Here is a 25,956-nt window from a genome sequence, read left to right on the forward strand (position 1 = left end):
ACTATTATAAAATCAGGTGTAGGGCCTTGGAAGTCAGGGGCCCAGAGCTTGAGCTTCCTGAGCCCCCTAGGGCAGCCACTTCTGGTCTTCTCTGCTCTTGCACCCTCAGTGAGCCTTTATGGGATTCTATTGTTATTCCCATTCTTGGGAAGGGACCAGGGACTGAGGGTGGCAGGGAGAAGGGCCCCTTCTCAGCGCCACACCAACACTAAGCTTACCTGTTCTCCTCGCAGTCCTGGGGCTGGAAAAACTGCTCTTACTTTATTGCACATTCTTCTGAATTTATTGAGACATAAATTTTATGTGCTGAATCTTTCATGACTTAGATTTAAAAAGTCAACATCCTCCTTCCCTTGCCTTCCTCCCCCTGTTTTTCCTCCCCTCAAATATGGCCTTGGCCATGAATTTCAAGGTCTGTTTTGAAACTCAAAAGCTAAGAATGGACTCTTTGTTCTGCTATATCCTCTATCACTTCCCAGAGGGAGAGGTTCAAATGCCCTAGCTTTGTCTTGATGAGGGGAAGGATTCAAAAATAAAATCCACGACAGATTACATTGTAAAATGGAAAAAAAAATAGTACCCGCTGTGTGGTTAGAGCTGTTTATCTACATAAACCTGGGAGCACTGGGGAAATAATTTGAACTTTGCTCTCACTTGGGATAGAATTTATTTGAGCATTTTTGGTGGGGGTGGCCTGGGGTGGAGTGGTGGTGGGTGGATGGATCCTCATAATCCCCACTCTAGGTGGATTATGTTTCAGGGAGAGAGGTGTCAATGGGGAAGAAGGAATCCGGCCCCCTCTGAGCTCAGACATGGCACCTTGGGTGCGATGTGAGCAGTGGCCCTCTGCCCAGGGTGAGGCTGTAGCTGGAACCCATTGGTGGTGGCTCCTGGTTACACTGGGCAAGGAGAGTGCTCTGGGTGGAAAAGTTGAGAGAGTCGTAGCAACAGGAGCCCAAGCAACAGAGAAAGTGGAGTTCCTCCCCTGCCAGCAGCGGACAGGCAATAGCAGAGACAGATACATAAGTGGCAGTTGGCGGTGGTGTTGGCAGCTTGAGGGCAGGAAGAGGTTGGAGGCAGGTAGGCAAGTAGCAAACGCAAGGTCAGTAGCTTAAGGGGGAGGATCAGAGTGATGGGTGGTGAGAATTTCAAGAAGTTTGACACATGACAACTCTGTCCAAACCCCCACACTAAGAGAACTGACCAACCCTAGCAGGGCTTCTAGAAGCCTAAGGAGGAGTCTCTGGGTTGACTCAGCCCCCTTTTGAGGTCCTGCCTGGAAAAACTCAGGGCTGTCAAAAGAACTTACTGTGTTCTAGCCAGAACCTGGCATAGGCTCTGACCTCTCTTTCTTAGACCATTTACTAAAAAGGGCTTAGAATTCCTTCTTCTGTCCTTTTGAGAAGTAGAACTATCTCCTAGAAGTCAGGAGTGGCTTGCCTAAGATCCTAAGAGCCATTCCTTTGAAGAATAATTGTCAGGAAGGATAATCCCCCAGTCTCTTCCCTCCCTCCTCCCTCATCTTTCCTTTAAAACACCCAGTTACCTCTGCAGAAATTGGAACAGAGCTCAGCACTTTTCCCAACTGTCAGTAGTTACTGAACATAATCTGTTTTTGCACTTTAACTCATGTCCAGCTTTGTTTGACAGTTGCTAAGGAGGTGGCAACGGCTTCTGGGAACTCAAAGCTGCAGACCAGAGTGGGGCAATCAGAGCTGAGCTGGGTGTCCAAGTCAGTGTGATGCTGGTGGCACCAGAGAGGTGCCCACTGGGATTGGTGCCTTAGGGCAGGAGTGGTTTGGGCAGTGTTGGCAGATACATTAGAGGCCACTCCAATGGCACACAGGGGCTTTGGTCCAAGAGGGGCCACAAGATGTGTAGTCGGAGTAGGTCAGTGTGGGCAGAGGACATGGGAGACACCCCCTGGCAGCCCCTGGAGAGATCCAGTAGGGGGCCAGGAGCCCCAGAGAGGAGGCAGTTGGCATCCTGCCCTTCCACCCGTGTTAGCTGGTGATATCTGTTGATGGGACTTCATCTGTGCACAAAAAACACAGAAGCACCCCCCTCCCCCCCCCCGCCCCGCATATCACTGTGGCAATTCTGGGACATTCCTGTTCACCTGTGAATCTCTTTGTTGGGTATCATTCTGAGGGTCATGGTCACTGACCTTTTGACAGAAAGATTTTTTTCCCCTTTTTTTCAGCAGGAGAGAAAAGTTCCTTTCGAGGAGAAAAAAAATGGTGACAGAAAATTCTAGTAAATGGAAAATGATTTGGAAGGCTTTGCCTGCACTTGGCAAATATAAGGGGGCTCTCAGGGTGAGGTCAGACTTTTGGGAAATTAAGCAAGCTCCATAGGAGGGGGGGTGAAGAGAGAGGGAAGCTGGGTATGAAGCCGAGAACCCAGGACAATGCGGGGGCTCATCTGGGTTGGGGGGCCACGAAATGTGGGGTGCTTGAATCAGGTGGAGGCGGGCACCATGAGCAGTGAAGAATTCACTCCGGGCAGAACAAAAGATATAGAAGTTTATTGAAAACACCACCAGGGAGTGGCGGGTAGGAAGGCAAAGGAGAGACCGTCCACCCCGAGGCGGTGGTGAGGGGCCGTAGTTAATAGGGCTCAGGGAGGGAGTATGGGGATGTATGGAATTTTCCCTTTTTTGATAATCTTAGGACCTGTGCTTGGTTGTAATTGGTCACTTAGGGCCTATGACTATTTTGAAGGGGGTGACTTAATAAGTGTGTTTGCATTTGGCTCTGTGGTCGCTGTGGGCCCCTGCCTTGTGGGGACCAAGAGTGATGATTTCTTTTTCTTTTCTTTTCTTTTTTTTTTTTTTAAGATTTATTTATTTTAGAGAGGTGAGGGGGAGGGGCAGCGGGAGAGGGAGAGAGAGAATCCCGAGCAGACTCTCTGCTGAGTGGGAAGCCCAATTGGCGGCTTAATCTCATGATCCTGATATCATGACCTGAGTCAAAATCAAGAGTCAGAAGCTTAACCAACTGAGCCACCCAATTGCCCCAAGAGTGATAATTTCAAACCTGGGTTTCAAGTAATGTTCAATATTTCTATGTGGACTTAATGTTTGTGACATTATATGCAGTCAACTATGTTTCCTTCTATATTTTTGTGTTAAGATGAACTGTTGTTTCAGATTTTTTTTCCCAGATAAGTGGAGCCAGGCAGATGCTATGGAAAGTGGGGTACCCCAAAGTAAATGGTACTTAGCTGACACAAGGGCTTCTGCCAGATGAATTTAGCCGCCCTCCCAACCTATATTCAAAGTAAACTTTTTTTTTTTTAGATTTAAAAATATATTTAGGGTTGCCTGAAAGAAGCAAGATACATGTAATATTGCCCTTGACATGAAGTTCATGAGCAGGTAGAAACTAATATTTGGCCGTAAAAATCAGAACAGGGTCACCTCTGAAGGGGCTTGACCGGCAAAGTTTCTTGAAGGTACATGGTTGATAAAAAGGTCCTACTGTTACCCAAACCTGGGTTCACCTCTTGGTGGTTGTTGAGCCAAAGACATAACTGAGCCAAAGAATAGGAAAAGGAAGGGTTTTACTTGCAATGAGTAAAGGAGAACAACAGCGATATTTCCCAAAGCAGTGTCTTCTCCAACAACAAAGCTGGGGACGTTGGAAGCCAAGGGTGCACACAGATTCACGAAGGGGCTTGCACGATGGAGAAGGCAGCCTGGCGTTGGGGCAAAAGTCATCTTCACGTGACATAGTCCAGGTCTTAGTAGATGGAAGACAAGATCGGCACCATCAATTCCCTGGCTTTTGTTGGTTGGGTATCTGAGTCCTTAAAGGGGTTTAAGTCTGGCAAAGATAACTCAAGAATGTGTATCAGGTCAATCTTTACTCTTGAATCAGTACTGGGAGTTTTACCACTGATTTATTGTCCTTGATATGATTAGGTTATCTCCTGGCCTGATAGTGACTGTTCTTATATTCTTTTGTTCCCTTAAAATCACTGACTACTGGGGTCGATTCTTTCGCAATCTCAACATACCCCAGGAACTTCTGCAAGAAATGTGCTTTGGGCAAGTAGTGCAGGTTAGGCATAGATCGTGCAAGATGTCCAGGAGCCTAATATGACTTAGGTCAAGAAAGCTATGTTTCATCTTTCTTTTTCTGGAGACCTTAACTCTTTTACCTTGTTTTAGGTATCGGTATTAGTGTTTTCTATATTTGTCAAAACTCATCAAACTGTATGCTTAAGAACTGTGCATTTTTCTGCGTGCAAATTATACTTCAACAATATTTTTTTAAAAACCTTAAGACACTTTGAGCTCCCAAGTTTTAAACGATAAGCTAGTTTGGATTACTAGTCCACATCTGCGTGTGCCAGCCATGCAGCAAAGCTCATGGCAGAGATGTTGGGGGTGCAGCAAGGAAAAAGTTTATTTGAAAGGCTGAAAAAGGAGGGGAGATGGGGGAGGGAGACACAAGCCCCAAATCCTTCTCTTTGAAGGGGAGAGTCAGAGATTTTGTAAGGGCAAGTGGAAAAGGGTCTGGGTGAAGGAGAGAGGATCTACTCGATTGAAAACCAGATAAAAGAAGTCACTAAGTAAAGGAGGATTCATCTCCTTTTGTTGAGCTCAAAGAGGAGGTCACTGGTCCTGACTGGTTCAGTTCAGTCTGGCCAGTCTGGCTTCTTCTTTCTTTCTTTCTTTCTTTCTTTCTTTCTTTCTTTCTTTCTTTCTTTCTTTCTTTCTTTCTTTCTCTCTCTCTCTCTCTCTCTCTCTCTCTCTCTCTCTTTCTTTCTTTCTTTCTTTCTTTCTAAGTAAGCTCTACCCATGGGATGGGGCTTGGAACTCACCACCCTGAAATTAAGAGTCACACGCTCTACCTACTGAGCCATCCAGGTGGCCCCTGGTGCGGCTTCTGGATGAAACCTTGATTTCCTGCAAAACAATTAAATTAACATTTGGTTATCATGGCATCAGGCAAGAATATTATAGGGGCGTGGTGGCAGATGGCATTCCAAGAAGAGGCAGAAATGGGAAAAAGCTGGTTTCGCTTCTCTGCCCTGGTCACTCCTTGGTGACCAGTTTCATTAGCTCCCTTCCTTAAAATCAACCCTAGAGAAACTATGCAAGCCAAAGGGAAATAGATTCTAGAACCTATGGAAAACAACAAGGCCACCCTTCCCCTTGGCCATCCCTGGACCAAGGCTGCCTTGAACCTGTGTGTGGGAGGGTGGAGGCATGTGTGTGTGTGGGGGGGTCCTGGAGGAAAACGATTTTGCTACCTTTTTTGGGACTTACTTGGATGACTGCCTTTGTGACCAGGACTTGTTTGGTTTGGTTTACGGGTTCGCCTCACCTGTCCCTTGAGTGTCTTGGGACAAATCTTCACATTCCTCCCGCACAGGTACCTGGGAGGTGATGTTGGCAATACAAAAACCCTGCCAGGGTTAGCACGCAAGTGGGAGCATCCTTTACTCTTCCCTCTTCCTCCAACCTCCAGGGCTGGGAGTCAATCCCCCCTCCCACTGTTTATCTCTAAGGAGTGGAAGCACATGGAACCTCGAGCAGTGGAACAGCTTGGTGGGCTGGTGGGTACCCAGAGGATCCAGTTACCTGAGGCTCCTGGTCCTGGGGCTCTTCCCCTTCCCTCTCCTTTAATTCTTCAAGGCTGACTTAAATTGGGGTCTTTCACCCTTCCCATTGCTTACTTCCAGACAAATTAGCAGAGAGCTATCAGATTTGATTCTGATGATTTAGCCACAGATGAAAACATTTTTCTGTCCACCAGTTTCACTTTCCATTTTTGCCTCTGCTCATCTTTGATGGAATGGACACAGGTCTTTCCCTATACGGCATGTAAAACCGTTCCCCAGGGCGCCTGGCTGGCTCAGTCGGTAGAGCACGCGACTCTTGATCTCGGGGGCATGAGCTCAAGCCCCACATTGGGTGTGGAGCCTACTTTAAGAAAAGGAAAAGAAAATAAAAACTGTTCTCACTTTGACAGTTCCTTCCAGAAGCACATGTACCATTACGCTCCTCACTTTCTCACCACTTTCGAAGTAAATGCTATTTCTACATATGTTTCTTTTGTAATGGCTTGTCTCTTATTAGCACTTTGAAGATGCAATGGCTTTATGCTTATTGGTTATCATGGGGTCAATGACGTGCGAGTGATTCCTCGGTCACAAGGACAGCGACCAGGACTGTGTTGTTCACAGTGGCAAGTCTAAATTAACCTTTCCCTATAGCCAATGGCATCTGTCGGTGGAGGGAAGAACCAACATGCTTTTTTTCTGGAGTTTGTACTTCTGTGAAACTGTACACACTGAAATTTAAGTGGAAAAGCTTCTCTATACATATTATCCTGTGGCTTTAAAAATATGTATAACGGACACCTTTCCTTGTCAGGGCCGTAGATGTACGTCACTCTTTTTGCAACTGCGTAGTATTCTGTAGTTATTCGTACACCAGAACTTACAGTCATTTCCCTGTTGATGGACATTTAGGTTTTTCCTAGATTTTTTTTTTTACTACAGATAATTCTGTAAAACACATATCTTTAGGTTTAAACATATGTTTCTTTGATTTTCAATGAAACTGAGCATCTTTTTAAATGTTTATTGGCCATGTGAATAGGTAGGCTTGTACTTTGTGATTTTTTTTTTTCTGAAGACCTCATGATTTTTAAGTGCTCTATGATATTACAAGGTATGGCTATATTGCATCTTACCTGGGTAACCCCTAATGTGGCACATTGCATTGTTTCTTTTAAAATCAAATGCCGAACTATCTGGACTATCTGAACATGGGGAGATTTGCACGGTTGACCAGCCGTCTGAAAAATGTCTTGCAGTTAATGAACCAGCTTTGGTCATCAACGTGCTTAGGTGGCTTTGGATATTTATATTTTACTGGGGAGACAGAGAAGCATAGTTTTGAAATGTTTGCCCAAACACTGAGTGGCGGCCAGACCTCCACATTCTTCTCCATTATTCCAAAGAATAATTGTCAAATTATAGTTGGATAAGCATTGTATCAGAACCATTTCCACCCCCCCTTTCTAGATTTATGTGTATATTTTGTTAACTGCTTTTTTTGATTAGGAGCAGTTTTATTTGTCTATAGGAAGATTTAGGGCACCTCTATTTGTCATTAAAGAGGAAACACAGACATAAAACTAAGAGGAACCTTTTTAGTACTCTAAGGATTTTTCTTAGTGTCCCTCAGTGGCAACTGTCCAGTTTGTGTGGCTCCCTCGAATAACCTTTAGAGGTTTTACAGCAGTTTGAAATTTCTCTTTATCATTGGTTTTCATGTGGTTATCATGCGTCCATCTGGATTTATGAAGCCACATCACAGTTGATAGATTTAAGCACGTACCCCTCTTTGAGCAGTCAGCAGATGATTATAGACTCTTTGATTTCTTACCATGCCTCCTAAGAAGGATGCCGTCCTTCCTCCCTTCCTCTCTGTTTTCTGTTTGCTGCTGAGGAATAGCATACAGATGACAAAGTTCATAGCCTGTCCCAACCCTAAGTGCTTAGTGGATTTTTACATGTGGACACATCCATGTGACCAGGACCCAGATGAAGATGGAGAAGGTTTCCAGCAACCCACTCAGCTTCCTGTGTTCTTTCCCAGCCCCCTGCTGGAGGCAGCTACAGTTCTGACTTCTGTCCTCTGTGTTCCCTGTTCTTGTGTATATAGCATGTGCTCTTGTGTGTGGCTCCTTGTGCTTAATATTCTATGTTTTTGAGATTCATCCAAGTTATTGCGTGTGCACATGGCTGTTTGTTGTAGTGTCCACCACGTGACTACACCAGTTTGTTACCCATTCAAGTCTCCATGCCTTTGAATTGTTTCCAGTCATTGGCTAGTACATTCAGGCTGCTAGGAACATTCTTTGCATGTCTTTCTGTGGAGTCATTTCCCTTGGGTGTATACTTAGGGTGAGAATTGCAAAATGTGAAGGTAGGCATGTATTTAGCTCTAGAAGAATCTGCTAAACAGGTTCCCAAAGAGATTGTAGCATTTTATATTCCTACCAGCAAGATGTGAGCATTCTGGTTGCTCTAGGTCCTTGCTAACACTTGCCATTGTCAATCTTTTTAATTTAGCCATTCTGATGGGTATGTTGTGGTATATCCTTGTGGTTTTCATTTGTAGTTCAAGGATATTTGATTCTGTGGGTCACCGTACTCAAGGTTTTACTTTTTATCTGGCAAGCCCTTGCATTTTGTATAGTGGAATATGCCAATTGTTTAAGATGGTTTCTGAGATGATTAGATTGCTTTTACCAATTTGATTATTCCCTGCCTTGACATCGGTGTTCTCATAGCCTGAAGAGTGTGTGTGTGTGTGTGTGTGTGTGTGTGTGTATACCTTGTAGGTCTCTGTTTCTGAGAACAAGCTTTCTTTAGAATGTTCTTGGCATATGGAGTCATGTCAGGTGATTTCACCTATAATAAACTCGATCAGATATCTTTTCCGTTTCAGGAAAGGACTTTGTAAGCTCACATCCCACACTCAGTCCAGAGCCTGTTATATAGGATGGAGAAAGGACAAGTGAGAAATTGGAGCAGCTCTGATTGAAATATAAATCTAGTTAAGAAAAACCTGAAGGATGAATTTCACTGGGTCCCGACAGTTACTGGCCGTGCGGCAGCCACCTTGAGGACATCGCTGTTCGATTAGTGGTAAATCTCAGTACTCTAAATTACACTTCAAACATCACCTTCTCAATGAGGCCCACCCTGATTACCCTTTTTAAAATGCGACACGTCCCCCTCCCCACATTCCTGATCCTTTTTACCTTACTCCATTTTCCCCCATAACGCTTCCCATCTGGTAACAGAATTTATCCCTATATTATTGTGCCTAACCCAGCTTCCCTTATTCTTTCCAGGGCTGGTGCTGGCACTCTGAATTAGGACCTTTCCGCTTTGCCAGCTGGTCCCGGTTAGGCTCTAAGGAAGCTGGAGGGAGGGGGCAGCGAAGGAGGAGGGGGAAGGGACTTGCTACTTCCGGTTTGCTTTGTGCTCCCCTGAGCTTCTCCCCTGCAACACATCATCACCCAGCGTGGCAGGTCCTTCCTGGGGCAGGCTTTGCAGGGTTTGTAACCCTTCCAGAAGTAGCTTCGCTGCACCCCCTCCGAGACCCCAGCACCAGCCAGGAGGCACCTCTCCTCAGAGGTCTGAGTTTTAGTTCTGCTGGGACCATCTAGTGTGATGGTCCCCAGCCGCCCCCCCCCCCCCCCCCCCCCCCCCGCCTTGAAATTCTCTTAGCATTTTAACCCTTTGCTTACCTGGCGAACAGCTTTATACCTAGTTAACAATTCTTTATATTAAGTTCTCTCTTCAAATCTGTGGTGTGGTTTCTGTTTCTTGAAACAATCCGGTATATTGCTTATTGTCCACACCCCCTTTCCCCACTATAACGGCAGCTTCATAAAGGGCAGGGATTTTGTCTTTTTGTTCTCTGAGCTATTCCGAGTCCCTAATAAACTGCCTGACACTTTGTAAGTGCTCAATGAATGTTAATGGGCTGCATGAAAACGGGTGGGTGGATGGGTGTTGGTTTACGATTTTATTTGAATTATTTGTTGGACAGGGTTTTCTATTTCGGTCTTTGTTAGCTCTGAGCCAGGATTAACTGTAAAATGAGGTTTAAATAAGAGTGGCATGTTCTTTTTGGAGATAGAAGCAGTCCCCAGAACCTGGGTATTTCGACCTAGCTTTCGTCTAGTGAAGTTTTGGAGAGCTCCCTGGATTGGGAGATAGAAAAGCAGGGTAAGGCTGCGAACAACAGGGACGGCGGAATATTACTCTGATCAGTGGTCCACTCAGGACATCAATACATTTTTTTTAAAAGATTTTATTTATTTGACAGAGATAGAGACAGCTAGCGAGAGAGGGAACACAAGCAGGGGGAGTGGGAGAGGAAGAAGCAGGCTCATAGCGGAGGAGCCTGATGTGGGACTCGATCCCATAATGCCGGGATCACACCCTGAGCCGAAGGCAGCCGCCTAACTGCTGTGCCACCCAGGCGCCCCAGGACATCAATACACTTAACAAAATATTTTTGAGGCACACTTTGGATAAACTAGTGTTTTACAGTCAGGGCAAGACCACTGTTGGAAGCCTCAGGGATGGAGACAGGAATAAAGAACAATCTCTCCAGCAAGAAACCCCCAGACCGCATGAGGTCATGGTGGCACTGAGTCCAATCAGCAGAATGATTGCAGTGGTCTTCCGCGGGATCAGAGGACAAGTGAGTGCTTGGGATCTGAAGGTGTCTTGCAAGGACACTTAGAAAGTCACTATTGAAATAATTTTTTCCCTAGTCTTTTTGCTAGTCTCAGATAGAATCTGAGTTTTGGTTTGGACCTCCAAAAATTCTTTTTAAGATTTTACTGTCTACTTTTACATTGTTTTTTTTTTTTTAAAGATTTTATTTATTTATTTGACACAGAGAGACAGCCAGCGAGAGAGGGAACACAAGCAGGGGGAGTGGGAGAGGAAGAAGCAGGCTCCCAGCGAAGGCAGATGCTTAACGACTGCGCCACCCAGGCGCCCCTACTTTTACATCGTAAACACCATCACGGGCCTCAGGAAAGGTTCAGTCGGAAAATGAATTCCTTACCAGCAGCACAGATCACAGAGTCACTTCCTTAAGTTTTGGCTTCCCAGGGAAAAATGGGATTATTGAGTAAATTTGGGTCAGGTTTTTTTTGGGGGGGTGAAGTTTTAACTTATAGGGAGATCACACAGATACATGTGTGGTGCACTGTCTGTTATCATTAGTGTGATTATGTCCATTAAATGCTTTAAGAAAAGAGTCTAGTCCGCTGAGTCTTTGCATGGGGTAGGTATCTTTTTATAGAGTGATATATATAGCTGTGCCATAAAGCCCTGGTGCCTGATGGCAGTTTATGGGCTCAAGAAAACAAGGTAAGGTCTCTTCCAGCATGAACCTAAGAAGTTTTCCTTTGGTAGTCTTGAAAATGGATCTATCAACCAGGGTATAAACTGATGGCAGAAGTAGGGAAGGATATGTGAATTGTTTTGTGGTGATGTGAATAATATTTCACAAAACCCATAAGAACTTGGCAGGAGCTCACAATTACGAGTGCTTTTGAAGTCCTTTGTCTCATTCCTTCCTCCCTTCCTTCCTTCCTTCCTTCCTTCCTTCCTTCTTTCTTTCTTTCTTTCTTTCTTTCTTTCTTTCTTTCTTTCTTTCTTTCTTTCCCTTTCTTTCTTTCTTTCTTTCTTTCTTTCTTTCTTTCTTTCTTTCTTTCTTTATCTAATAGTAGGGGTAAACCAGGATTATTTTGTACGTGTCTTCTGACAAGATGGCATGAACTCAGATTAATTTACATGTTGAAGTTTCTGCAATGTTTATTAGCCAAAGGGGAATGACTTAGGCCACTTAATATTTGTTGTGGCACGTATTTTAGCTAAACTTGTGTTTTAGGAAAAAATTTTTGATTTCCTCTGAACTCTGAGGCAGACAGGGACAATATAAACTATGTGGAATCAGGAAGAATTTTGAGATTTTTGAAAACAATCTTTCAAGTGAAATGAGCACCTCCATTGCTTGAAATGGAGAGGGTTGGTCTCCAGTAGGGATTAAGATCATAAAAAAGTTTCTTAGCAACAAAGACAGAGACAATATTTGTGCATTGGAGGGAGAAAAAAAAACCCACCTCATTTAATTATGAAAGAGATTGATATGAATCAACCTTAGGAAATTGAATAAATGAGAGGTGCAGAAAGGGACCAAGAGGCACCATCTCTATGGGCTTACCCTCATTGTGGGTTTGGCAGATGGGGCAATAAAAAGTCCAGTCCAATCTGATATAAAAACTGCAGACTCTTGTTCAATTTAAAGTTTCTCGTTCCAGGGCGCCTGGGTGGTTCCGTTGGTTAAGTGTCCAACTCTTAATTTTGGCTCAGGTCATGGTCTCAAGGTTGTAAGATTGAGCCCCGAGTCAGGCTCCGTGCTGGGTGTGGAACCTGCTTGAGATTCTCTCTTTCCTTCTCCCTCTGCCTGCCATCCCCCAGCCTGCTCGGGAACCTGCTCGCTCATGTGCACGTGCACGCGCCCTTGCTCTCTCTTTCTCTCTGGGGCAAAAAAAAGTTTCTCTTTTCCCAGGCTTGGAGTGTTGCAGGTGGGCAGGATGTCTGGTAGGCATCTTCTCTTTTCTTCTTCCACTTCCTCCCCCCTCACCAGCTGCAGGTTTGCGTCCCTTGAAGGTGGGAGTAGGGGGAGGGGAAAGGTTTTCTTGGTGATTTCAACACTAATCTGGTGTTGGTGCCTCTGGGTAGAAGTCCAAGGATGACTGTCTTGTGAGGTGATTTTATGGATTTTTTTTTGAGGTCCTCTCACATTTTTTTGAGGACCTCCGCCTACAGTTCCATAGAGAGGAGAATGCCTTTTCTGGCTAGCCACCCCAGCTTGGCTTCCGTGTTTGATGGTCCAATAGCCAGCCTCTTTCTGCTGATGGCACCTGGCTTCTGGCAGGAAACATACTAGGTCAGACTTCCTTTTGGGCATCTCATACCTGGCAGTTCCCTTGGGGTCTGCCCGTGCAAAGCACGCCCCTTGACCCTGCTGTGGGTTCAATTTCTCTCCCTGGAGATAAATACTTCACCACCTTCTCTTCTACCCTTCTAAGGACAGTCTGTGTTACTGTTTGTGATGCCAGTTAACAATTCATGCTTCTCAGCACTAAACCCATCCTGGAATGCCCTGCTTTGAGTTATCGAAGCTGGAACCTTGCAAGTATTTCTCCTGGGCAGCCGCCATGATGTTAAGCCTTGTGTGTAGAGTGCACTGGAGGGACCCCACTGGAGGAAAGGGGCGCTTCTCTTCCTGATTCCTGTGTTCTTTTCTTGCTCCTGTGATGCGTAGTGACCACTAGCCTGTGGGGCAACCAGGGCTGCAATGCCTAGTGAGTTTCAGAGTCACCCCCGAGGCTGCCCGGTGAGTTTTAGGGGCAGCCTGGGCACATCTTCTTAGGTGAGTTCTCCTGGCACCTAGGGGGCGGCTTCCCAGCTGCTCCTCTCCCATGAGCAGTATCCTTGTGAGTTTGGTTCGTGCCCAAGGGGGCAGTTTTCTGCTTGCCAGCCCTGGCCGCTGTCATCTCCGCGAACTTCTCTGCCATCTAGTGGGCCAACACACACCTTCTGCAATGAGGTCTGAAGCTCTTTCAGACTGGTTCTTTCCGTGGGTGCTGTGCCTCCGTTCTCTGGGAAACGCGGGGGCCAAGGTCAGCTATTGCTCCGTCGTTTCTCGCTCTCTTTACTGCTTAGTAGCTAACCCCCATTCCTAGCTCGTGAGCTTTCCCTGTTCAAATTACTGTGTGGTTTCTGTCTCCTGACTAGACCCTGACTAATCTATTTGTCTTTTTCCTATTGCTTTTTAGTAATTTTTTGTATATTTTGAATCTTAATACTATGTTATGTATTTGTCACATATCTTTCCCCAGACTCTCACTTATATAAAAAGTACATGTGTAATTTTTTAAAAAATATTTTACTTATTTATTTGGCAGACAGAGCGAGCACACAAGCAGGGGGAGGGGCAGAGGGAGAGGGAGAGGGAGAGGGAGAAGCAGACTTCTTGCTGAGCAGGGAGCCCCATGCGGGACTTGATCCCAGGACTCTGGGATCATGACCTGATTTGAAGGCTGATGCTTAACTGACTGAGCCACCTAGATGTCCCTAATTTTTAATGATAAAAACAACCCTTACATATCTAAGTCAAGAAGTACAACATTGTAAGCACCCTGAAATTCCTCAGCATGCCCCTTCCCCATTCACAATTCGATCTTCAGCCCCCTTCTTCCCACTCCAGATGACTACTAGCCTGGCTTTTATAATGACGCTATCCTTGCTTTTTTTTTTTTTTTAATAATTTTAGTACACACACTTGCATTGTCAAACAATGTAATTATGTCTGTTTTTAATTCCATATGAATGCAGTCTTACTGCATGTTTTCTTTTATAACTATGTTTGTGAGATTCATACGTCATTGTGTGCAACCTATCTGATTGGTTAGATTGTCGTATAGTATTTCGTTGTGGGAATATATAACGCAGAGTGTCTCCACCTCACAGTTTTTGGTTATAAGAACCATGCAACTATGACTAGTTTTGAACAGGTCTCCAGGTATGACTGGGAAAGCTTTTCTAAAGTACATACTTAGAGGTGGAATTGCTAGGTCAAAGGATTTAGAGATCTTCAACTTCAGAAGAGAATTCCTCACTGTTTCCCACAGTGGTTGCACCACGTGACATTTCCACCCAAAAAGGGATGGCATTCCTCTTGCTCTACTGTCATACCAATACTGGTTATTACCAGATTAAAATTTATTATTATTATTATTATATTTTTGGCTGATTTGGAGGATTTGTAATGGTATCTCATGATTTCAACTGGCATTCAAAATAAACATATTGATATGTTTATTGGCCATTGGTATTGCCTTTTTTTGTGATGTTGTATTAAAGTTTCTTACCTACTCTTCTCCTGGGGTTGTCTGTCATTTTCATATTGACTTGTAGGAGGTCTTCACTTATGCTATGTCCTATTTGGCTTTGGTGGGTTTTTTGTATTTTAAACACCTTTTTCACTCTGTGGCTTGTCTTCTCACTCTCTATATTATACCATTTGACAAACAGGAGCTTTAAATTTTAGTGTTATCAGATTTATCAATCTTTTTCTTTATGATTATTGTTCTTTATGTGTTGTTTAAAGAAATCCTTCCCTGTCCTGAGGTCACGAAGATATTCTTTCTAAAATCATTTTTTTTTAAAGTAATCTCTATATCTAATGTGGGGCTTGAACTCACAACCCTGAGATCAAGAGTCACATGCTGTCCTGACTAAGCCCGCTAGGCTCCCTCTTTCTAAAATCTTTATACTTTCTATTTCACGTGTTTAGGTTTTTGATGATTGCTGGACGGATAGCCAATTGTGTAGCACCATATTGAAAGACGGTCCTCTGACTGATGGGTAATGTCACTCCGACATCTATTAAGGGTATATAGAAGTTCGGTATGTTTCCAGGCTCTATAATCTGTTCTGGTGGTGTTTGTCTATTCATGTGGCACCTTTTTGTAAATTTTCATTTTCTTACCTTTTTTTTTCTTTTTAAGTATGCTCTACCCCCTACATGGGGCTTGAACTACAACCCCGAGATTGAGTGTCACGTGCTCTACTGAGTGAACCTGTCAGGCACCCCAAATTTTCATTTTCTATTTGTAACTGCACAAAGGAATAACATGAATATATATTTTTTAAGATTTTATTTATTTATTTGACAGAGAGACAGCCAGCGAGAGAGGGAACACATCAGGGGGAGTGGGAGAGGAAGAAGCAGGCTCATAGTGGAGGAGCCTGATGTGGGGCTCGATCCCGTAATGCCGGGATCACATCCTGAGCCGAAGGCAGGCGCCCCAACATGAATATTTTTGTAAGTATTTTATATCCAGAAGCCTTGCTAAACTTTCTGATTAATAGTTTATTGGAAGTCATTTTGAATTTTCTATGTATACAATATGTAGACAACTAGACCAACGGAACAGATTAGAGATCCCAGAAACAGACCTACATTTCTATGGATCCTCGATATGTGACAGAGTGGACAACTTCCAGTCCTTATCACTCTTATTCCTCTGTTTTGCCTAATTGGCCTATTACGTCAACTAAGACCTTGAATGTTGAGAGGAAATGGTGATACTGGGCATCTTGGTCTTATTCCTGATCTCCAACATCTCACCATTGCGTATGATGTATCTGTGGGATTATCTACGATCAGATTAAATAATTTGACTTCTATCATGGTGTGCTAAGAATTTTTACTGTGAAAGGATATTGACTTTTACCAAATGCATTTCCTGCATCTATTGCAATGATCATATGATTCCCCCCCCCCCCCGGCAAACTTGTTACTTTTTGTATTTTTAGATACAGAACGGATGCCCAGAAAAATGACTTTTGAATGAAGAAATTAAATACTAGCTGAATAAATTGGGGAACTTGCAACAAGCAAGTAATGGAGCCTTAAGATCTAGGACTTTGGACTTTTAGTCCCAGTATCATTTTTTACAACCCTTACCCCTGTCACCATGATTTGTCCTGAGGCCCCTCATATCAGCCTCCTAGGTGGGGAAAATTTTCTAGGAAACTGCAAAGGCCAGGTGACCTTTTCCTTTCCTTTCCTTTCCTTTCCTTTCCTTTCCTTTCCTTTCCTTTCCTTTCCTTTCCTTTCCTTTCCTTTCCTTTCCTTCTTTTGCTTTCTTTCTTTCTTTCTTTCTTTCTTTCTTTCTTTCTTTCTTTCTTTCTTTCCTCCTCCCTCCTTCCCTCCCTCTCTCCCTCCCTCCCTCCCTCCTTTCTTTCTTTCTTGGATTTTATTTATTTATTTGAGAGGGAGAGAGAGGGGGAGAGAGAGAGAGAGAACGAGCCCGGGTGGGGGGGGGGGGGGAGGCTAGGGGCAGAGGGAGATGCAGAAGCAGACTCGCTGCTGAGATCATGACCTGAGCACAAGGAAGACGCTTAACTGACTGAGCCACCCAGGCTCCCCAGCCAGGTGACTTTCTAACATGGTCTTAATACTCTACTCAAAAACCAGTCTGGGGGCGCCTGGGTGGCGCAGTCGTTGAGCGTCTGCCTTCGGCTCAGGGCGTGATCCCGGCGTTATGGGATCGAGTCCCACATCAGGCTCTTCCGCTGGGAGACTGCTTCTTCCTCTCCCACTCCCCCTGCTTGTGTTCCCTCTCTCGCTGGCTGTCTCTATCTCTGTCGAATAAATAAATAAAATCTTCAAAAACCCCAAACCGTTCTAGCCTCAGGAACAATGATACTAAGCTTACCGTGAACCTATGGATGATCACAAGGTTTTCTTGCCTATATGGTTGCTGTGTTTCCTTGAAATCCACTGTGGAACTAGAAGGTAGTTGGTAGATGGCAGTTGGTGAAGTCAGGAAGAAACTGTATGTCTTCATAGAGAATTTCAGACTCTCTATTTACAGAGTGTGGGATTTCATGAGGCACATGGAAAGTTATTCATTAAGGGACAGTTGGTAAGTGAATTTTTGGAAATGGCTAATTACTCATAGTTCAGTGTGTTTTATGGAAAGATCATCTGGGTACTTTTCCATTTGTGTCTTAATGACTGCAGTTTATGACTATTAGGTTAGACTTTGGATGTAAAGGTGCTGGTAGGTTAAATTACTACACATTCTCAGCATATTTCCTTTAGCACAAGACATGCTCTCACTCAAGGCTCTTCTGTGCTCACAGTACTAGGGCCAGTCAGTTGTCCTAGAACTCGGTTGTAGATACCATGAGTGCCCAGCTCATATTCCCTAGGCCCACCTTGGAGATGACTTGTAGACCATCACTGTATGATGAATGGCTTCCTGTTTCTCCCTGCTGAAGGTGCCCTTAGGCCACAGGAATTTGCTTGGCTTGTGCACAGGAATACTGGAAATGTTGGAGAGGTAGTGCCCGAGATGATGGATGCACCGGTTAATAAGGGATGAAATTGGGGATAAATACCCCAGCCTCCTCGCCCTTTGGGTGGACAACTCTCTGTTCTACACAGTCTCTCCGAAGATCCCCAGGAGGATTGGGCCCCACCTAGCCAAGCAGTAGGCTGCTCACTAACACACCCTTTCTTGTCTTCCTCCCTTCCCTGTCTCACTTGTCCTCTCCCCTACTGGTGCTTCCTGTGATCACCTATCAAACTACTCATACTCAAATCCTTGTCTTGGGGACTGCCTTTGGGGGAACTCAAACTAAGATGAGCACTGCTTTGGTTTTTTCATTCTGCCACTCAAGAAGCTGCATTGGCTCCTTGCCATCCACTGAGTGGAGTCCAAACTGTTTCCTGGTGTTGGATGCCATTTGTAATTGGCCACCTAATGTTGCTCCCAACACTCCCCCACCCCATTCTCTAGTTCAGCCACTGATCCCTACCCATGCTGTGCATATGCCCATCTCTGTGCCAGAGCTTTCTCTTATCCTCTGAGGGATGCCTTTTAATCACTTGTCAGTCGCTCTCTTCTCTGTGCTGCTGGACACAGCTCCCCAGAGACTAGCACACAGTAGGTATGAGAAATATTTGTAGGACAAATCCATTAATGATTGAGATGTCATTTTAAACCCATTAGACTACTAAACTATTATAGAGTTTGGTAATAGCAAGGATTGGTTATTGGTGTTGGAATATAGGTACGTCTTGCCCTGCAATGGGGGCATAAATTAGCATAGTCTTACTTGGAGGCAATGTGGCAATATCTATCAAAAATTTAAATATGCCTAACATTCAACAAAGCAGTTCCACTTCTAGTTACTTATCCCACAGAAATACTTTATGTTACAGAAATACTCTATTCCTTAGAAATATGGCACATGAGCCCAATGGTGTGTGAATAAAGGCCACATATAATATCTATTGTCATTGTAACGATGAAAAAACAGGAAATTGGCTAAATGTCTATTGATAGAAGAATGGCTAAGCACTGTTTAGTTCAGGGTATAAAATAAAATACTATACATCAGTTGAAAAGGATGAGGAATGGCCATTAAAAATCTTCAACACTTATGTTCAAAAAGGAAGTAGAAGAATATGCATAATATGCTTCTATTTATATAAAAAGAAATATACAGGTGGGCATATTTTTATATATGCATATATGTATATAAATGTATGAAAAAGGGCTGGAAGGATGTACTCCAAGCCGCTAACAGTAGTTACCCCTGGGAAGGGAGGTCTTGAGTGCATGACGCCAGAGAGGAGGATGAAGGGAGAGACTTCTGCTTTTCATTTTAGGTATTTTTGTTCTGTTTGCATTTTTTTTTACAGTGAGAACATAGTTACTTTCCATTTACAGTTATAGCAGCAGGCCTGTAACCTATTCCTTTTTACCAAGGACTCTTGGGGGAACAAAAAAGGATCTCTACTCAGATCCCCTTGCAAATATTCTAGTAACCAGAGCTTCTGGTAAGCAAATAAATGGTATTTGCTAGTAGAAAGATAATAGGCTTTATCTGTAAATTGCATTTATCAGTATATATTTGATCTGCTTAGATTGTTTATTATAAATAAACCCAGAATTTATGGATTTAGGGGGCATTGTTTATTGGGAAATGTTGCACATGCTGTGTACTTAGAAATAGTAGTGTTTGGTCCTGAGTATGGTCTATGATGCATGTGAATCTGATTTACAAATGGAGAGATATAAGTAGGAGGACATCAGCAGCTAAATGCGCCTCAAGGCCATGGAACTTGGGAGAATAATCTGGGCTGAAGGCATGGATAGGAAAGAGAAGATCTTGGACAGGGGCGTAGCCTCCTACCTGGTGTCCTGGACTCAGGGCTCTTGACCTCCCCACAGCTCCTGGTACTCACCCCTTGTTTGCCAATGTCCCTGCTACTCTTGGCTCCTTCAACTGCCAGAGTACCTCTCTCTGCTTTGCCTCTGTCTGCAGAATCCTTCCCCTGAGACACTCTCTACATGGCTGGCACCTCTCATGTTTCAAGTCTCAGTTCAAATATCACCCTCTCGAGACTTGCCTTGCTATGCAACCTAAAATAGCTCCCTTCTCAGCCCTGGGCTCTTATGGCCTCGCCCTGTTCACACGCTATCTGAAATGGTTTGGTTTTTAACTGATTTTCTTTTATTGTGGTAAAATCTACATAGCGTGAAGTTTACCACTTCCACCACTTTTAAGTGTACAGTTCAGAAGCATTGTACGTTCACAATGTTACATACAACCACCATCGCTATTTCTGGAACTTTTTCATCAACCCAAACAGAAACTCTATGCCCATAAACAATAGCTTCCCATTCCCTCCTCCTCCCATTCTCTGGTAACCTCTATGCTACTTTTTGGTTTTGTGAATTTGCCTATTCTGGGATGGAATCATACAACACTTGTCCTTCTGTGTCTGGCTGGCAAGATTCATGTCTTATTGCAGGTGTCAGACTGTCATTCCTTTCAAAGGCTCGATAATATTCCATTGAACAGATAGACTACGTTTTGGTTTTCCATTCACCTGTTGATGGGCACTCAGGTTGTTTCTACCTTTCGGCTATTGTGAGTAATGCTGCTGTGGGGTGTACAGGGATCTGTTTGAAGGGCACCTGGGTGGCTAAGTTGGTTAAGCGTCTGCCTTAGGCTCAGGTCATGATCTCAGGGTCCAGGGATGGAGCCATGTGTCAGGGGTCTTTGCTTAGCAGCGAGTCTGCTTCTCCTTCTCCCTCTCCCCCTGTGCTTGTACTCTCTCTCTCTCTCTTGCTCACTCTCTCTCAAATAAATAAATAAAATCTTTTAAAAAAAGGATCTGTTTGAGTCCTTGGTTTCTCTTGTCTTGGGTACATACTTAGGAATATAATTGTTTATTTCTTTGCTTGGTTATCATCTCCCTTCCGCTAGAATACAGACTCCAGTGCCTGCAACAGTGCCTGACCCACTCAATGCATATTTTCGAAAGGTGCACATTTCTCAAGGAAACTGAACAGGGCACCATAATCATCACCTGCCTCATAGGGCTGTTAAAAGAATGAAATGCAACCACTGGCATCCTAGCACAGGGCCCCAGCCTCTCATCACAGTTCCGTTTATGGTGGCTGTCAATGAACACTTCACAGCCCACGTTCCTGACCTTCATAACTGCTCTCTTGGCTTCCAGTTACCTTTCTGTTGCCAGCATAGATTTTTTTTTTGACGTTCTCCGGTTTGCCATGAAGGCACCAGACATCAAAATGGTCAAGACCCCGCACCTGTCCTCAAGTAGCTCATAATCAAATTAAATTCAGAACACAGTTCTAAAAGCAGACACTAGAGGACAGTTCATGAAGTGAGTTAGCTTGTGTTTTAATTGGAGTCAAATTTGTTTCATAATGGACAATGTAACTCGGGAGTCCTAGTCAAAGTGGGTGAAGAGAAACCGAGCATGAAAAGTCTCCCCCTTGTTCGTATGCTTCTGCCACTTCCGATGATCCGAGGAGGACGCCCAGTGCTGGGCTAGAAGGTGGCACCTGCCCTTCAGCTTTTCCCTCCACCTGCTGCATACCAGGTGGCCAGAAGCTGCTTAAACTGTTGCCAACCTATCTTCTCACTTCACACTTCTTGGAACTGTAATATGTGAATCCTTGGGGGGAAATCCTGGGGAAAGATGGAGAGATAGAGGAAGAAGAAGCAGGAGCTGTTAGTAATAGATTTCAAACCAGTATCCAACCACCAGTGAGTTCTTATTAAGTGCCAGCTGTGTGCTTCTTATGGTACAGTGAGAATAGGGGTGGCGGGAGAGGGGAGTTAGTGTACTGTCATTTTATCCTCACAGAGTTTGTGACCAGGAAGGGGCAGACAGAACCCCTGGCTGAGAAACCCCCACAAGACAGAGATGTAAGTGCTGAGAGATAAGGGGGTTGCTGGTGCAAACGTAGACTGTCAAGACGGAAGGGCTCATTGAAATATGAGCTAGTCTCTCATTTCAGAGGGGGGGGAATCTGAGGCTCAGAAAGGGTAAGTGGTTTGCTTGAGGCCACACAGCTAGATGCTGTCAAAGATAAGGCTCAAAACTCGGTTCCCCAACTTCTCTACCACAGTTTTTTTTCTGTTAAACCACAGGTATCTCTGTTGATTGAACAGTCTAGCGTGGCTTTGTCCACATTCTGTAACATGAGTCGTAGGAAGAAGTTAAACATTTCTAGTAGCCACTTAAAAAAAATACAAAGAAACAGGTGAAATTGATTTTAATAACATTTTATTTAACCCAATGTATTTGAAATCTTATTACTTACGCATGTAATCAATATAAAATTATTAAATGAGCTATTTTATAATTTTTTCATTGTACTAAGTCTGAGAGGTTGGTGTATGCTTTATACTTCAGCACATCTTGATTTGGACGGGCCACATGCCCCGTGAACGATAGCCGCATGTTAGTGGCCGTTGCATTGGCCAGCCCCAGCTAGCTATTTGAATTCAATGATTAATGTGTCAGATTTTCCGGGGAAATACTGAAGAATGTGAAAGGTGTTATGTAGACATCATGGTACATAGGCAAAGAGTCTTAAGGCTGGCAGCCTGGGTTTGGATCTTGATTCAACCGTTTAGTAGCTGTGTAGACGGGCAAATCACTGACCTTCCTTGATCTCCCGATCCCTAATTGTTTTATATGTGTCAAAGGGCAATTGTAAAGATCTGCTGCGCAGCTTATATGAAACACACATGTGTGTATGCACGTATGTGTAAATCCACGTGTCTGTAGGAACATGATTTGCTTCTATAGCATCTGGTGCTCAGGGTGTTATTTTCATTTCCTTAGAATACAAGTGATTTTGGAATGATGTCCTGCGGTGAGCCCCAGATGGATTATGAAACAACTTTATCAAGCATCTTTAATATCCCATGAAATCAGTACAAAAGCAAATGGGAAGCAACGAAAGATGTCCTAGGATGCTGAGCTGGGAAAGCCAGCTCCTCTGGTCAAAGTTGGGAGATGCAAATCTCTCTGAGCCCCCCAGTCCGTGTGCCTATGGGGCCCAACCCCAGCTGACAGCCTGTGGGGTTAGACGGTCAGGGAGATCTGAGCCCTTGGGCCAGCAAGCTGCATGCTTTTATAATCTGCTATGTGAACACATTCACTTAAATTGAGGATTCAGATTTTGATGGAGAGAGCTCTACTGGATGCTGAAGTGCCTCAAAGCCCAGCTGCAAGCCATCCTCGGATAATGGAGAGCACCACAGTTACCCAGGTACCTAGGCATGTTTTCATCACCCCTTGGCCGATGAAAATATTGACTACTGGAAAGACTCAGAGATTAAGCAAAAATAAACGGGCTGAGAGTTGAACCCAGGTAGCCTGACCCTCAGGCTGCTTTAGGGATCAGAGATTAAAGAATTGAGTCTTGAGTACCCAGAGGCAGAGTATTAGAGACATATTCAATAAACTGAGTGCAGTTAGTTGCTCCCTTCCTCAGAAGGCAATCTGGAGGCAGCACTTTAAATGGTTCTGTTTTTAGTTCTTCCAGGGGCGTCCCCTATGGCTCTAAAGATAGGTTTGTGTGGCAATTTCTCAATGTATTAATTTTAGACATTGCTGTTGACTTCTTGTTGTGGCTTATACAACCTCCTTTCCTCTCTTCTTTTTTTGATGTTATGTGCATTCAAGCTGCATAAACCTCTTTCCCTTTCCCTCAGCTTTCTGCAGTTACCTTTGGCTTCCAATAAACCGAATTTACCTATGAGTATCATGTAAATAGAGCCAAGTAATGGGCTGACATGCATTTTCTTCTCTACTCATTTAATGCCCCTAGAGGAGAATGCCCTCAGAGTCAATTTCGAATGGATTCTTGTTTCATACACAAGTTAAAATCATGACATGTTTAATTTTTGGATTATGTCTATCACATATGATTCCTCTCCCCTCACATTTCTCAGCCTCTGTTTTCTTGTTGGGAGTGGCTAATAAAAGTTGCTCTTTTCTGAGCAATTGCCACCACATGCTGCGTACATTACTAAGTGCTCTACACATAATAATTTAATCCTCGGAGGTACCCAAAGAAGAAGGTGCAAAAGTAACTGCATTTTACAGATGAGGAAATTGAACCACAAAGAGTTTAAGTGGTGGAGCTGGGATTTAATGCAGACAGTCTGGCTTTACTTGCCTAACCACTGTGCTCTTCCCAAGGGATGTGTGCCGTTGTCAGCATATCCCCAATCCATTCTCATCCCTGCCCATTCTGTGTATCGCTTCCTTGTTCTAATTTAGATTGGTTTCTTTGCATTTAGACCATGCCTTTCTCATCCAACTATTACAATTTATTTTAAATGGACATCTCTGGGAGTCCATTATTCTGCTTTCTACACCTGTGGGAGAGGTCCATGCAGATCCTGTAAGTGAGTTTGGAGTCTATGGGTCAGGGAATTCTGGTTTCTGGGTACTGGGTGCATAGTTTGTAAAGGGGGGATGTTGTAAACTCTGTGTTGCCTTGGCTACTTGGCTACATGGACTCCTTGACCCATAGAGAGGGGTGTGGCCAGCAGAGGGTCAGAGTACCCACTAAAAGCATGGGACCCAGGGAAGAAGACCCTCTTGCCTGAGTCTAAGGCCAATACTCTTTTCTCCAAGAGGTTTTTAACAGCTTTTGAAAATAAACCCATCCTCAAAGCTCAGTGATTTGCTACCACTCCATCGAAATGATTCAAAAGACTGTACCTTGAGTTCTGACTGTACAGTTGTGGGTGGCCACTTATGGGTCAGACCTGCTAGGTAGTCTCTGCAGTGCCAAGGCAAAGGGTGCTGAACCCTATCCAAAATCTGTGTTATAGACATAAAGACAGATGCCAGAAATCCCTGGGGCATTTCCCAGAAGGAAGGGCTACTCTGAGAGGCATGTCTCCTTGGCCATGTGGGCTCCTCACCTGGAAGGGGCTATTGAAGATTGAAGCAAGGACACTAAGTCACAATGAGGAGTTGCATGTATGGTATGTCCAAGTAAGCTCTAGCCAGACTGATCCTTCTGCAGACTCTGCACTGCACCCCCCACCCCCAAAATTTTACCCGAAGTACTGGAGAATAAACAAAAGCAGGCAGATCCTGGAAAGAAGTTAACACTTGGAAGAAAAGAATGGCACAGGATGAGTTTCTAATATTTTATGGCTTTCAGCACACTGCAGTCAGTACCATTTGAAGGTGTCTAACATCACAATAGAAAACCTGCAGTATTTTTGGCCTGAAACCCAGAGGGCAGAGTTGAGGACATCCATAGCCACTGGAAAGGAAAGTGAGGGAGAAATCCTGGAAAGGTAAGAGAGAGAAGAGGAGCCCAAGTTCTTTATAAACTCTTTTTAAATCTCTGGCTGTAAATCACACGTATATAGGAAAGACTACAAGCAGATCAGCTAAGGATACAAGAAGTAAACTGATATTTGATCTGCTTTTCCAAAGACAATATGCTTTGAACCCAACCAAGTTAATTACCTGGCAAAACAACAATCACAAAAATCAGCACTCTTTAGAGGAATATAACAGAATCCAAAGTGTCCATTACATAACATTCACAGTGCAATCCAAAACTATTTGACATGAAAAGAAGAAGATGAGGGGTGCCTGGGTGGCGCAGTCATTAAGCGTCTGCCTTCGGCTCAGGGCGTGATCCCAGCATTCTGGGATCGAGCCCCACATCAGGTTCCTCTGCTAAGAGCCTGCTTCTTCCTCTCCCACTCCCCCTGCTTGTGTTCCCTCTCTCGCTGGCTGTCTTTCTCTGTCAAGTAAATAAATAAAATCTTAAAAAAAAAAAAGAAGAAGAAAATGAGATCCATTTTCAAGAGAAAGGATAATCAACCAAGATAGACCCTGAAATGAACACAGAGACTAAGGAGAGACTAGTTTGGCAGAGATGGGGCAGATATCTGTGGTAGCCTTTAAAACATTCAAAAGTCTTATTTCTTTTTTCTGTTTAAAATATAACTCAAGTTTATTGTAGAGATTTTGAAAATACAGATAAGAAAAGAAAACAAACATCTATTGTAATTGCACTGCCCAGATAATTCACTGTTAACATTTTGATGTTTATTCTTCTAGTCTTCTAAAATATATATCATCTTTATTTTAATCAAATAAGTTCACACTGTATATACTATTTGAAATCTGCCTTTTGATGTTAAAGCCTATCCTGGACATCTTTCCATGCCTCAAAATGTTTTCTTGCAACATCAAGTTTGATGATATGACTGGATTGTAATTATATATTAAGTATATTAGTGTTATATTTTCCATATCAATTACAAATAATTTTCTCAGTAGGTTTTTGCTTTTTATACAAATTATGGTGTGCCTATGCTTTCCTCAGTTGGCAATAGTCCAATAAAAATCAGCTACCGGGTGGCACAGTTGGTTAAGCGTCTGATTCTTGGTTTCAGCTCAAGTGGTGTTTTCTGGGTTGTGAGATCGAG

At 43.8% G+C, this 25,956-nt stretch overlaps 1 long non-coding RNA gene across 1 annotated transcript; it reads left to right on the forward strand.

Moving 5' to 3' along the window:
- The first annotated feature begins 9,921 nt into the window (after positions 1–9,921).
- Positions 9,922–25,686, forward strand: LOC130542297 (uncharacterized). The gene is made up of 2 exons (XR_008956749.1): positions 9,922–10,249; positions 22,325–25,686. It is a non-coding gene; the product is annotated as an uncharacterized LOC130542297 (long non-coding RNA).
- The last annotated feature ends 270 nt before the right edge of the window (positions 25,687–25,956 follow it).

The sequence above is a fragment of the Ursus arctos genome, unplaced genomic scaffold, assembly GCF_023065955.2.
Source record: "Ursus arctos isolate Adak ecotype North America unplaced genomic scaffold, UrsArc2.0 scaffold_32, whole genome shotgun sequence".
Lineage (NCBI taxonomy): Eukaryota > Metazoa > Chordata > Mammalia > Carnivora > Ursidae > Ursus > Ursus arctos.